This window comes from Eptatretus burgeri, chromosome 11, assembly GCF_056783735.1.
Source record: "Eptatretus burgeri isolate ZD-2024b chromosome 11, Ebu_testis_v1, whole genome shotgun sequence".
NCBI lineage: Eukaryota > Metazoa > Chordata > Myxini > Myxiniformes > Myxinidae > Eptatretus > Eptatretus burgeri.
The window spans coordinates 79,813,008-79,828,689 of record NC_140971.1 but is presented as its reverse complement, the minus strand read 5'-3'; the positions used below and the strand labels follow the sequence as shown (position 1 = coordinate 79,828,689).

General features: G+C 44.7%; 1 pseudogene across 1 annotated transcript in view; it reads right to left on the bottom strand.

The window, feature by feature from the left end:
- LOC147017463 (uncharacterized) overlaps positions 1-15,682 on the bottom strand; it is a 57,780-nt pseudogene that overhangs the window by 38,173 nt on the left and 3,925 nt on the right. Inside the window, exon 2 of the transcript XR_015049515.1 lies at positions 12,997-13,106. The product of XR_015049515.1 is annotated as an uncharacterized LOC147017463 (transcript). The remainder of the gene's footprint in view (positions 1-12,996; positions 13,107-15,682) is intronic.

The window sequence follows — 15,682 nt, the reverse complement described above, 5'->3', positions numbered from 1 at the left end:
AAAAAGATGACGGCAGTACCACTTCAATGAGTACAGAATACCATACATGCTTCTCATTTCACAAATAAAGCAGGTAGTCACACTATCCACACACACAAGGAAAATTAGAGGCCAATTGTCCCACAATGCCTGTGCTATATTTGCACCCGAAATGTGGGTCCACACCAAAAAATACTTAATTATCTGAAACATTCAGGAAAGCGAATTTTATGCATATATTCGCAAAGACATTAATTTGTGCATACTGCCACCATTCCATCATTAGGATATTGGTCCATGATAATGAGTGCTGTACTACTGAGAGCAGTGGAACCACACAGAAACACATGTAACATCCAGCAATTTTTGAAATGGACAATCCTGAATTTGGGCAAATGTGTGTCGACATGAGTAATCGCACCAATGGTGAAAGTTTCGTCTCGATCCGTAAAGCGGTTGCAGAGAAAAACACGAAAATTCTGTGCGGACAAACAAACAGACAAAGACAAACAAAAGGACCCAAATGCAATACCCTCTCTTCTGGTGAGGGTAACAAGGTTTTTGTCTGAAATACCTTGATTTTGTTTATCTTATTAACAATTAAGGCAATGCTGATAAATGTTGCCTAAATATGGTCTCATAGTTATTTCCATTTAATGTGTGTGTGGGAGTGGGGAGGGGGAGGGTACTAAAGACACAAAACATCCCTTCGATAAATGTCTCATGAATGTGTCAAACCGTTTCAGTGATGTTGACACAATTACTGATTGCTTCTTGATACCTTATTGATAAAGATACATTACAAAAAACACAGCATAACCAGGATTTTTTGGAACAAAAGTACAGAAATTGAGAAATGGACAAAAAAAAAAATCACTCAGTGACAACTTGGTGAAACGGAACGGCACTCAGTAGAGCACGTACCTCCGCAAGGCTGATGTGAATAGTTTACATTTTATAGGCCACTGATAGGTTCTCAAGGCTGGAAATGCTGTACTCATGTTGTTGCATGCAGTTCTGTGCTCTGCCTGGAACATAGGCATCATCTCAACTGACTGGAAGAGGGGCCTTGTTGTCGCTCTCTGGAAAGGGAAGGGTGATCGCCAGAACTGCAACAACGACTGAGGGGTGACACTGCTCTCAGTGCTGGGCAAGGTCTTTGCTCAGATAATTCTTGATAGGGTTCACCACCATCTGCTTGAGCACCAGCGTCCAGGGCTTTACACAAGAGGTCAACGATTGACCATATCCTTGCTCTTCAGGTCCTCACCGAATGCAGGTGAGTTTTGGCAGGGGCTGCTTGCAGCCTATGCTGATCTCTGTAAAGCGTTCGATTCAGTGAATCTGGCAGGAATTAGACTGGGCAGAATCTGGGAAAATGTACATATTTAAAGTTGTGGAGGCATTTCATGTTTATGGCTGGCAAACAACTTTTTTAGATGTACTTATAGGTTCTAAATCAATCTAGGGGGTTTGCCCGGCTGTATTTTCAACGATTAACCCATAAACTTGATAAATCCAAGATGGCCGCCATCGCTTATAGAAAATACCTAAATTATTGCATATCTGGAACTACTTGACTAATATCAATGATGTTGATGTCTATATTAGGGTTTTCACACATGCTTGATCATTTGGAATAAGTTTTAAGTTGATTGTAGGTCAAGATCATGCATTGGGACAAGGGTCAAGATCATATTTTGACCTCTTGGTGCAGAAATAAGCACATCTCAGGAGGTAGACGTGGTCAATTTTCAGAAAATGTTAATGGTGGAGGCATATTCATGTTTACAGCTGACAAACAACTTTTTTTAGATGTATTTATATTGTTGCGGTTGAGGAAATTCGCAAACCACCATTCAGGTCCCGTAGGTGAGATATCTCTGTAAGTACATGTGTCGTTAGCCCCAAACCCGCTGTTTAGAGGGAATAAATGTGATTCATTCGGGCTGCGACCCTTTAAGATAGCCGTTTTTCTGTTCTATCTTTATTTTGAACCAACCACGTCTCAACCGCCATAACACAACCACCAACCGCAACGCCGCTTCACAACAACAACAACGCCAACAGCCACGACCTTTACCTTCACAACTCGCTCCCGCAAACATCGCATCACCGCCATTCCAAACGTCGCCATGGCCATGGACCACCACTTTAAACCCTCCACCACCTTCGCCTCTCCTTCTGCGGCCATTCCCGCACTGCTTGTGGGCACCGAGTGTCAGGCTGTCCTGGCCTCGTGCGGGACGCACGCCGAGCCGCGGGTGCAAATTGCGGCCTTTCCGAGGAGAAGTCGGATCAGGAATGATACACGCCCACTTCTGATCCGTCCAATCAGCAAGCGCGGGGCGGTTTGGCCCCGCCTCCAGGCACGTCGGAGTAGAATCGATATATGCAAATTCAAGGATCAGGGGAGATTCACGCCCCTTTTACTCCGTCCAATGGGCGAACGTGGCTCCACCCCCGAGCTCGTTCTGATCCAGAAATTTGCATATGGGATCTCCTACTCTACTATAAAGCGCCGAGCGCGGGGCGAATTCAGTCAGTTTTTCGGTCAAGGCGAGTTGGAGAAGAGTTGAGAGTTTGAGTTGGAGAAGGGTTGGAGGCAGTCAGCTGAGGAGAATCGGGTCTGGAGAGTGGCAGTCCGTCGGGGTTCGGAGTCTGTCGGGGAGCTGCAGAGAGAGGAAGCCTGGAGCCTGGAGCGCGGTCGAGGTGATTTGCTGCAGTCGGCTGAGGAGAATTGCGGAGGGGACCGGATACCTCGGGTCCGAGGCAAGGAAGACGGCGGTCGGCGACGAGGTCGCAGTGGAGTCGCTCGTCGCGGGACCCAATCAAGCCAGCTAGCCTCTCTCCCCAGAGCATCAACAATTCCCCCCTTTTTCCCCCCGCGCTGAGATAGTGCGAAAAGGGGGCCCCGTTCCCACCACACTCCAAGTAGTGCCAACGAAACCCGCGAAGGAGCGCGGAGTCGGGGCACCGCCGCCACATTTGCGGCTCATCACAAGACACGGGTAGGATCCACCCGGTCTCGCGGCCCACAGGCCCCGTCTGCCCCCCCTTGTCTTTGAGGGTGGCCCTTTTCTTTTGCTTTTGAGTAAATGTGTTGTCGGCGCCATCTGTAAAGTAAAACTGTGTAAGTGTTGCCGTGTGCTCGCGTAGTCGGTAGTAGATCTGCATTGTTGTGTTTCTTTTGTAACATCTGCTTTTGGTGCATAATTGTTGTAATTGTATATGTGTGCTTTCCGTGTGCCGTGGAATAAATGTGCCTTATGTTGAACTGTTTTCCCGTTTCGCTTCGTCTTTTCTTTAATTGAATCTCCATCTTGCTTCACGTAAAGGGTTGGCAGTGGGCTTAATACGCCCGATAATTAATCGGAACCGTCGAGGCCGACGATAACACCGCTCGGTTATCCTGATAGTACGGAACGGGTCGCTTAAGTGGCCCGTGTCCGGAGTCGACCTGCGGCGAGGTGCGATCGCCCGGTCTACCCTCCGTGTGGGTACTTAGGTAGGTCGAATTTGGCGAACAACCCTATCCCACGCGGGGGGCCGATTGGCACGATCGTGGTGAGGCCGAAAGGCCCACCCGTGACTAGTTCCCGGCGTTAGTCCGAGAGGGTCACGACAGAATTGTCCGTCCGGTGGGCGACGTGCCGCGATTCGAGTTACGTGGCCGCTCGCACGCCGGCGGGCGCGAATTCGCAACAATATGTTCAAAATCGAACTAGGAGGTTTGCACAGCTGCATTTTCAATGGTTAACCCATAAACTTGATAAATCAAAAATGGCCGTCACCAATACATGAAAAAATCATTTTTTTCATATCTTTGGTGCCAAACATGGTAAGAACATAAATAAAACATCTGTTTGTATCTTTTTAGGTACAAGGAATCCATTGAGACCATTATTTAGACCCCAATATGTTAAGAAATCAAGATGGCCACCACATTAGGGCAAATTTTTATCACTGACTGACTTGAAATGAGTGACTTAACTTAATCATAATATCATGGTTCAGATTTGGGATATACTGACTGTAAATGAATACAGCTATAGTTATATTTTGTCATTGATCAATGTCGAAGAGGGGTGCAGTTACCAAATTAGTTTCATAATGAATGGGAAATCATAACTGAATTTTTGCATATCAATAAAGCAGAAACGGCTGGCAAGACTTTGTTAATTTATAAACTGCTTAAATCAAATATCAACACATGCATGATACATATCTTATAATGTTCATTAAAGCCCTTGTCATTGATCAATATAGAAGAGGGGTGCAGTTACCAAATGAGTTTCATAATGAATGGGAAATCATAACTGAATTTTTGCATATCAATAAAGCAGAAACGGCTGGCAAGACTTTGTTAATTCATAAACTGCTTAAATCAAATATCAACACATGCATGATACATATCTTATAATGTTCATTAAAGCCTGTTACAGGCTGTAATGCTTCAAAACATGCACCACATTAAACACAGAATCCAGCATGGAGGAAGTCAACTCCAAAATGAGGTTCTCTTTATTGTCTCTTGCAAACATGACATGAGACAGTGAAAATAACGATCATGACAACTCCCTTTTCTTTTACAAAATAACGAGATATAACATCAACATTCTAAATCATACTTTATGATCGACTGAGAACGATCGTGTGCCTGTATAATGGCATTCTTAAAATTTCAGTGCCTTGAGCAACTCGATGTTCAATTGTCCTTGTCATATTTTAGAATAGACCTTTGATCCGATATGTGAATATAAACTTGAAAATTTAAGTTAAACACAGACTAGACAGGTAAAAAGACTTAACTGATAACATTGATTAAAACTGCAAATGTTCTGGTTTACTTATATAATTATTACTTGATCAGATGCCTAATAAGAGTGTGGTCAGAGGTTACCAGCATTTGACCAACCGGTGGAGCATGGTCCTCAGCACCGGCTCTTATGATCAAATTATATGCTTTTCCAAATGGGTGGCATTGATTCTGGTTGGGTTGTAACGGATTTTGGTTTGGCTATCAAACATTACAGAAATATAAGTATCTAACATCACAAAATATAAACTTTTATATGTCCACAATTATATTGTAATGTTACATTACTACGTGTGTGTGGAGGACTTGGTTTATGTACCATCAGGTGGAATGTTCCGACATTCGTCGGCATGCTTGTGGCATTTGCAAGCTTCAATGCATGGTAAGCGCATTTTCCTGCAACTACAGAGCTTACTCAGGCATCCCTTGATGCATCCACATGACATGATCTCTGAGCATGCTTTTGGGATAGGTGGTAGAGAGAGAAGTCTTGGTACTAACTGACCATCCTTGCGATCCCAACCCATATCTGTTACCATGGGAAGAACTGGAGACGGCATGTGGGCTTTATTCCAGACACTGGCTTGGTAATAGCTTCGCATGATGTGAAATCGTGCCGCATCAGATGTTGGGGTAGAGCTTCTTGCACTTGTCCTATGCAGAACAGTTTAACTCGTGCCTTGTCACATGTGTCTGCCTCGGGTACTCCATATAGCTGACAGATGAACTTCTCTGCTGATTTTGAGATTTCTTCAGTTAAGTGGCCCTTTCCCAGATGGCCCAAGTTGCTGTGGTGATGCTGGACGACTGTCTTCTTGCTGTGACCACTGAGTTGGGAAACACTGTCACATCCAGTGATTGCATGGAAAGCTAGCATTGATGCTACTTGGTCGACAGGTACTTGACGATGAATTTGTCTCAAATTTGTCTTGCATTATGGATTGTCTTAAGGCCATCACATGTAGGTGTAACAAGGTGTTGTTTGTTATTTTCTTGACATATTATACATTTGTCATAATTTAACAAGACCACGTTTTCTTGAAGCTGGATCAGCATCCATTGCTACAAGTCATATAGCCACATGCCTGCAAAGACAGATAAAACATATTAGTGTAGACCAGGTTCCTCGTGAGATGTGCCTATTTCTGCACCAAGAGGTCAAAATATGACCTTGACCTTTGTCCCAATGCATGATCTTGACCTACATTCAACTTAAAACTTATTCCAACTGATCAAGCATGTGTGAAAACCCTAATATAGACATCAACATCATTGATATTGGTCAAGTAGTTCTTGAGATACAATAATTTAGGTATTTTCTATAAGCAATGGCGGCCATCTTGGTTTTGTCAAGTTTATGGGTTAATCGTTGAAAATACAGCCGGGCAAACCATCTGGATTGATTTAGAACATATAAATACATCCGAAAAAGGTGTTTGCCAGCCGTTAACATGAAATGCCTCCACCATTAACATTTTCTGAAAATTGACCGAGTCTAGATGCCCTCTGGAGGATTCTTGGTCTTCGTGGATTGCCAAAAAACTGATAAATCTGATGCTGAACGATACTTAAGTACTGAGAGTGCTGTGAGATGTGGTGATAAATCTCCGACTCCAGTTGTCGATGGAGTTTGTCAGGGGTGTGTACTGGCCCCCACACTTTTCAGCACTTGTAGGGACTGGATTCTGGGGAGGATGTCTGAGAGATCAAGCTGCGGTGCATCGTTTGGGAATGTGAAAATCTCTAACCTTGATTTCACAGATGATGCAGTCATCGTTACGGAGATTCTGGATATCCTTATAGGGGCACTCGAGGTACTGAATGAGGAGTTGGAGCTGCTGTGATTATAGGTTTCCTGGGTCAAAACTAAGATCCAGGTTTTCGATGACATCTTGGATGCTGCTATTTTGTCTGTCCCTGTTTGTGGTGAGGATGTTAAAGTCACGGTGACATTCACTTACCTTGGCAGTGATATTCATGTCTTTGCTGGCTGTGAGCCAGAAGTCAATAGACATCTGGTTCAGGCCTGGGGAGTCATGGATTTACTGGATCATAGGATGTGGTGCTGCCGTGCAGGAGGACGAAAGTCTGAGTCTTCAGGTCCTTGGTGCTGCCAGTCTTGCTCTACGCATGTAAGACTTGGACTCTGCCCAGGGAAATGAGACAGTGACTTAATTGCTTTGGTACCAGGTCTCTTCGGCGAATCCTTGACTATCGCTGGTCGAACTTTGTGTCCAACGAGCGGTTGCTGAGAGAGACTCAAATGAGATTGTTACCTGCATCGTCCATGAGCGTCAGCTGCAGCTGTATGGACATGTGGCTCGTTTTCCTGATGCTGATCCTGCTCACCAGATTCTCTCGGCGAGGGAGTCTCGTGAGTGTAGGAGGCTAATGGGCCGACCACATGCCTTGTGGTTGCAGCAGATTGATCAGCATCTCAAGGACGTGGGGATGGGCCAGGCATCTGCCTGGTGGATGGCCAGAAGGAGGCCCTTGGAGTACCGGTGGAAAGGACGCGGCGACGCGCTGCTCCGACACATGCTCCCATACCTGGACCTGACTGATAGGTCGGATCCGAATCTGGACTTAAACCAAAATCAAATCGGCTTGTTCTTTTCACCTAACCAACTCATCCACCGAGTTTTGTCATAACTCGTCCACAACTTTTTGAGATACCATGCTATACATAGTTTTTGGCCTCATCTCTCAATGGTGAAGAATCACTTTAAAAATTCTCAGATCCAGATCCGGATCCGGATTTTTACCAGAATTAAGCATTTGGACTCCATGGCCGGTCACCGACACACAAAAAAAATTTCAGAACAATTGCTTGAAAACTATGGCCAGAAATTGTGTGACAGACAGACAAACACTCCAGATTAACATACGTGGCAGAAAATTGTTTGTGCTCAGTAACGAGCTGTTGTTCGTTATTCTTCGATTTCAAATAAATCAATTTTTGCCGATATTAAAACAAAGGTTCAGAAATAAAAGTGACCTGCATTTTTGCAATCCCACTGAGTTGAGTGCTGCACATAATTGGTTCATGTTTCTTAATCGAAGAAGAAACATGTGAACCACGAACCACGTAGTCAATTATTTCATTGCGCAGAACGAGCTGCCCAGACAGCAACCACACTGGAAGATCACAAACGGTGTAAACCAGTGTCAAGAAACTCCAAGAAGACCGGACCACTTGCGGTAATACCCACAGTCCAGGCAGGAATTTGTTATTTAACCATGGTGCTGGTGATAACGCACATACTTTTTTACAAACGAAAGGATGGGATCTTTAACATCTACCACCTGAGGCCAGCACATGGGAGGCCCAGTTTCAACGTCTATCTGAGTGATGGCACACACATTGGTTCGCCATACATGCACCAGGATGATAGTTTATAGCTGGGTTGAGATTCGAACACAGGCTAGACAACTCAGAGGTGAGTGCACATACTTCGAGGCCACCCTGTAACGCATATTATTGTAGAGATGATATTAATGGTAAACGTAACTCTTCTAGTCATTCTAAAACCATATGTGTGTGGTGAATTAGTGGGGTGGGAGAAGGAAGTGTGGAAAAAAAAAAGAGGGAGGTAGCCCTGTGCTGTCTGTAGAAAAGGTGTTTGTAACAATTCAATATTGTGTAAATCCTGCAACTGTTGGGTGCACAAGAGGTGTCGTGGCATCAGGGTACACTGCAGGGGGTTCCTGACTTCAAATGTGCTGTTTGTGCAGGTAAACAAGAGACTCCAGTTGGAGTGGAAAGGTTAGTTTACGGGGATATATCCCTGGAATGTGGACATAAATTCTGTTACCTTGGTGATATGATTAGTCCAGGTGGTGGTGTGAAGGCAACAGTGATTGCAAGAATTAGAAGTGCCTGGAGGATGTTTAGGGAGTTGTTACCTCTCTCCGATTAAAGGGAAAACTTTATGCAGCTTGCGTTTGAAGCGTGATGATGCATGGCAGCGAAACATGGGTGAACAGAACGGAGGATGAATGGAGGTGTGAACGAAATGAAATGAGAATGATGAAGTGGATGTGATGTGACAGTGAAGGAGAGGAAATCAAATGTGGAATTAAGAGATAGGTTAGGTATAGAAAGCATTAGTGAGGTTACGCGTAGGGGTAGGTTGAGATGGTTTTGACATGTGGAAAGGATGTGGTCGGGTAGTTGTGTGAGGAGGTGTATAAATATGAATGTGAATGGAAGGAGAACTAGAGGCTTTCCGAGGAAAACATGGGATGTGTTGCTGAGAGATGATCTTCGAGTGACAGGCCTAACAAGAGAGCTAGCAAGTGATCGTGCAGCCTGGAAAGCAGCATTAGGTGAACCACTGCTTACACATGCAAGCATGGAAACAGCTGTAAAATGATGACGATGATGATGATGATGATTGAGAGATAGGGCTAAAATTGATATATAGCACGATATCTCAAAAAGTTATGGACAGATTCGGACGACACTTGGTGGACACTTTGAGTGTGTGACAAGGATGAATTGATTATATTTTGGTGAAGATCTGGATCTGGATACTAGAATATTTTCAGTGGTAAGTGATTTGGCCCAAAACGATATATAGCATGAAATCTCAAAAAGTTGTGGACGGATTATGACAAAACTCGGCGGATGAGTTGAGTATGTGACGAGAACAAGCCAATTCGATTTTGGTTAAGGTGCGGATGCAAATCTGGCCGATCAGTGGGATACAAAAGGTAAAATGTTCAGCATTGCAGAGGTACGCGCTCTACGGTGTGCCATTCTAGTTCCAACATGTTTTGAGAAAAATTTGGAAGAACTGCCACGAGGTTGAAATGTCATGCAAGTATCTATGAGCATAAACTTAAAAGTGTTGTGCTTTTGAATGCTACTCCAACGGAAAAACGATTCGCAACGTGATAAAAAAACCCAACATTCAAAAGCGACGAATTAATTTGTGACACATGCATTTTAATTTCCAAACTATGATAGGCTCGATGATGATGATGATGATGATGTTAATCATTCATGAATGATGAATCCAACAGGGATTATTCCTCATTATGTCACATCACATATCTGCTAATCATGATTGTAAGATGTTTAAGATGATGGAGTTTTTCCAGCAGAGTGGACAGTGTTAGGACCATGGGCCATCATAGGTCAAGTGTATAAGAGATGTAGTTAGGACAGTTATAAGGCAGGGCTCTTTCAGTCGGAGAGTGGTTCATGCATTTTTCTCCCCAGAAAGGTAGTATCAGTAGAGGGGGTGGATACGTTTAAATGGGATTTCAATGGTTACCTGGATGCAATGGAGGAGAGGTGTGGGGATATTGGCTTGTGCACATGGTAGGTAGCTTGTGTGTGGATGGGTGATGATACTGTGGTTGGTACAGCGCAGGCACGATTGGCTGAATGGCCTCCTCCTGAGCCAAAGTTCCTTGTGTATCCCTGAGTGTTTCTCTTTTGGGGGTTATCGTATGGGCCAACGTTAACAATCCCTGAAGATGTGCCTTGGTTGACTGCCTTTTCACTTGTTCTTGAGATGAAACTATTATAGTTGCAATACAGTCAGTAATGGTGTAGTTTTCTTAGTTGACACATTGTATTCCCAGAATAAAATCAAAGCGCGAAAAACGAAGTAAAAGGAGAGTGTCTGTCCGTGTCTAGTTCTCTACTCTCTCACCGCGTGGTGCATCAGCCCCGAACTTCGTCGGCATAATCATTAACAATGTCCTTATGAAATCTGACTTTAGTTTATCCTTAATCATTGCCTTAATCTGGTCAAAGTGCTTCACCGTGCTGCCTTTACAACCTTGTGGATGCACTATATGAGAGCTGCTGGAATCCGAACTATCTGAGAACGAAACAGCAAAGGCTTGTGAGGCCTAAATCTTTTTGCATTTTGCACGTTGTGTTCACTTTAGCTGGCAATGCACCGGTTGACAATGATCACCAAGTTTGGCATGGAGAAATTCATTCCCCATAGAGAGGGCACTGTTCTCCTGACCGATATTCCCTGGTTTACTGAGGTTTGCCGAATGGCTGAGAAGACTGGAGCAATAGCCCAAGATTGTGCTGCTACCCATGACGGTCTGAGAAGGCCCAAGGCAGAACTATCAGAAAGTGGAGAAGGAGGCCAAAAGCCAACACTTCCAGAGGACAAAAGCTCGACTGACCTCTGGAGCAACCAAACCCCATGATTGGTGGTGGGCAGTGAAGAGGATACAAGGGAAAGTACGACATTATAGTATCCCAATATTGCAGAAGGATGGTCAGACCTTTGCCACCTCCCAGAAGAAAGCAGACATCTTCTGCGATCATTTTGCATCAAAGTGTACAATTGGTTACGCTGAAAATGACCCTCCCAATCTCACAGCTCGCTCCAACATTCACTTGGGCACTGTAACGTTCCGGCCTTGTGACATCAGACGGATCCTGCAGAAGCTAGACATAAATAAGGCATCTGGACCTGACGGAATTGGAAATAGAATTCTCAAAGAGTGTGCATCAGTCCTTGCCATACCTTTTGCCAAACTGTTTCGTTTCTGCTTTAGCCATGGCCACTTCCCTTTCTCCTGGGAGATTGGCAATGCAGTGCCAGTGCATAAGAAGAACTCTTGCTCTGTTCCTGACAATTATAGGCCCATTAGTCTCCTAAGCTGCATCAGCAAGGATATGGAGAGAGTCGTCAACACCACAATGAGGCAACATCTCATTGGAAACGACCTCATCAGCGACAATCAGTTTGGCTTCCATCCTGGTCACTCAACCTCCGATTTACTCACATATCTGAGTAATGAGTGGATTTCTTGTCTCAGATGTCAGGAGGGTACAATTGTAGCACTTTACGTCAAAGCTGATTTTGATACAGTATGGCACAAGGGATTGCTGGTCAAGCTGGTTGCTAATGGAGTTGGAGGGCAGTTGCTACAGTCGTTATCCAGCTACTTGATCTGACAGACGTATCCAGGTAGTGGTTAATGGCCAAACATCCAAACCAACTCCAATTAATGCATCAGTACTTCAAGGATCAATTATTGGGCCCACCTTGTTTCTCGTTTTCATTAATGATCTGTGCAACATCCTGCACAACCCTCTCTGCCTCTATGTTGATGATGGTGCCATCTACTGCCTGTTGGATGAAGTGAATGCCACCATTTCTCTGAGAGAAGACCGACAGAAGATGTACGAGTGGGGACACAAATGGAATGTCCTGTTTGCTACCGAGAAATGCAAGGTTATGTCTCTCAGTAGACGACTACCAGGTGAGCATCATCCAGAGTTCTTCATGGGCGACAAGCCCTTCCAGCATGTACATGAGCTTGATATACTTGGAGTCAGGTTCTCCCAGAGCTTGAGTTTCCAGTCTCACGTGAACTCCATCGCTGTTAGAGATGGACAAAGAGTGAGTGCCCTTCGCAGTATTGCTCCATACTTGGATCCGCTTAGCCGAGCCCAAGTGTACAAAGCCCATTTTCCGAGCACAATGGAATATGGTCCCCTCGCATGGATATCTGCAAGTGCCATGTATCTTAAAAAGCTGGACGATGTGCAATGCCATGCTATACATATTATCAAGGCCCCTCCACAAGAATTGAATATTGATCCCCTACCACACAGGAGAACTGCAGCAGGTCTGGGTCTGATGCATAGACTGCACACAGAAGTTCCAGCACTTCTGAAGACCATGCTACCTCCATCATGGATTCCATCAAGGTTTACCAGATCAAGTGCTTCCTTTGGAAGCTATGCCGTGCAGTGTCTTACTGGCAAGACGGAGAGTGATCATTGGTCACTTGTTCAGAATGACCGCTCCTATATGCCCGCAATAATACCAGTGTGGAACAGTTTACCACATGCCACTGTAGGTCACCCAACAACATCCGGGATCAAGGCTTTCTGCTCCAGAGCACACAAATATCTTAAAATCTAACACAGTATACTTATGATAATGTTGTTTTGTATGTACAATTCCACCACCTTGCTTTGCTTTCACTATTATTCTTCTCTCACTTGTATTTTTGATACTCGGTGCTTTCATGGTACAGGTGGGCACGGTTTTTGTTTTTTGCAGTGCTTATCTATAAAAAATAAATAAATAACATTTGTGTACGTAAAAATGCACAAACAGTCCTTTGTCACTTAAATAAAACCAATACAATGTATTATTAACCTGCATACACCACCCTTCATTGGTATGCTGAATCTTTTGTACATGCGTTGTAGCCGTGATAATACAAGCAGAGGCTGGTGAAGGAGAAGAAAGAAGAGTAAGCGATGCATGGCTGGCTGAATGCTCTTCTGTGTTTTCATCCTCAATGCTCTCTGTTGATAAACAGGAAAAAAGACAAAGATTTAAGTTCATAGTTCTGGTATGCATTTTAGAGATGACTTTTTATGACTTTTTCAACAGAGCTCTTCATTAACGACTTAAAGGATATAAATGTCTTCAAGAACTGATGTGAGATTTCATAGAACCCCAACAGAACATCCTGGAGAACTCCATAGATTGTATAGTTATGAATATTATTAAGTGGGCTGACAGGATAGTGTAGAGGTATGCATACTCCTTGTCTAGCTTGGGTTCGATACTTGACCAATCTCAACCCACCTGTAAAGTGTCATCCTCGTGTTTCGCAGGGAGGCGAGGCATCAATGTGCGCTCTGTTCCTTGGAACAACATCACTGCAGCCTCTTACTAACTCACTCCCGTTTCTTCCTCACTTACTCATTCATTCACCCAGTTTGTCGCTCACTCGCCAAATTTCTTGCTCGCTCACCCAAGTTCTTATTCGCTCACTCGCCCCGTCTCGTACTCGCTGGCATTATTTGATGCACTCAAAGACACCACGGTGTCCTTCCCAAAAATTGGGCAAGTTATCGTTAGCACTGTGGATAAACTACGTATTCCTGCCCTGACTGCTGGTTAGGCAATAACAAACCACCCATCATAACCTGCAGCAAAAAACTGCGATGGCACATCTACAAAGCCACGATGGGCTGAAAGGATGGCCTGGAGGTACACATACTCCCCTCTCAGCTGTTTAGAATAGGTTCGAATCCAAACCCAGCTATAAACTGTCATCCTGGTAATTCACAGACAGGGCGATTCATAAACGTGTGTGGCGTTCCTCGGATGGACGTTAAATGTGCGTTCTGTCTGCCTGCATGAGTCGGTGGACGTTAAAGATCCCTTGGTGTCCGATGTCGAAAGTGGGCGAGCCATCACTGGCACCATGAATAAATTTCAAAATCCTGCCCTAACCACCAGAGGGCACTGCATCAGCGGCACATCCGCGAGTTCAGCCAATGATGGTACCTCGCAGCCGTTGTGCTACAAGTAAACAAAGACGAAGAATGCCATGGTACAACGCTCTATAAGGAGTACGGTTCGGTCCATCTCGTCTCTCGTGAGGATGAAGTGGCTGCTGGAGAAACTTGTTTTGCAAATCAATGGAACTGCACATGAAGATATGATGAACCTGAATCCAATGTTATAGCCATTCCACAGGACTCAGAGCTTATCAAATTTGATTGAACTACTTACAGAATGTAAACATTCAAACGAGAGAATCCCGATCGATTATCAATAGTCTATAACTTCAATGGCTGGCTACTCCAGGTAGTGTGCATATGGGAATAGGCTGCATGGGACCTTCATTTCTCTGTGCTTTTACAAAAGAACCTACAAACAACTCATCCGGTTATTAATCAGGTAGTTGATGAATGCTCTTTCCAAAATATTAAGGAGGGGGTTAAACCCTGAGATGTATCAGTAGTTTATGCTAATGCATGCATACATGGGTGCATCGTGGGGTGGTTAAGCAGTCATGTGACCTGCCTGCCCATGTCTCGATGCTGTGCTGTGCTGTGTTGTGCCCGTGTCTGGATTAAACCTGTTGTTCCCACTTCAGAACCTTCGTCCCTGTCTATTGAGTACATTACATACCCCAATTGAATAAGCAAATGTTAAGTACCTCGGGGGTGTATGTTCCGTTCGCAAGCAGCTTGCTATCGCTTTCCAATCCAGTCGTTCTGTATCAACCGCTTTGTAAGCCTCCCAGCAAATGGAGCAAGCGATTAAGAGAGGTTTTTCGTGATGTTAGCAAAAATGGCCGCTGTAGACGGATTCAAAATGCGATATACTACAACCAATGAAATGTTCAGAGGCACAGCCATGTTATGTATCCAGTACTCATAATATTGTTGCGGAACCGGGTATCGGCTGCGAGCACGACCGCAAGGTGGGGCGGTAGGGTCGACTCTGCCGAACACCTGGAATCTAGATCGTACCTTTCGGAAAACTCCGAGGGTACGGGTCCCTTACCGGACCGTGAATGGTCAATAATTCCACCACGTGGTACAGCGTTATTTGCCAATCTTCAAAATACCTAGAGATCCACGTGGCTAATTACCGAGTATTCACACCCTCGCGGCACTCGTACGAGTCGAGCCGTTAGCGTGCCCGACCCGTGCACAACCCGAGCGGATGGTTGCCGAAGTCCCGTCGGTCCAAATGTACAGTTACAGCGGCAACAGCCTTTATAATTCACCAACACGCGCCATGCGGCAACAGCCTTTGTAATTCACCAACGCGCCATGCTAAGCTAATAAAAGAAGCACAAAAACGAGCTGATACATTTAACAAATGTATTTATTTATAATGGAGGAAAGGGGGGAGCACGCAAGAAGCAGAGTTATCCGACTATAGAGATGCAAGTATGTACAGCAAAGAGCACTTAAACAATTCCTACTTACAGACGGGCCCACCGACAGACACACACACACACACAAACACACACACACACACACACACACCTACCCAGAAGGACATGGACATGTCCACCTCTTGTGGTTCGGCTGACACGGGCGAACCAGGCCAGCGTCGAGATGCGATGATA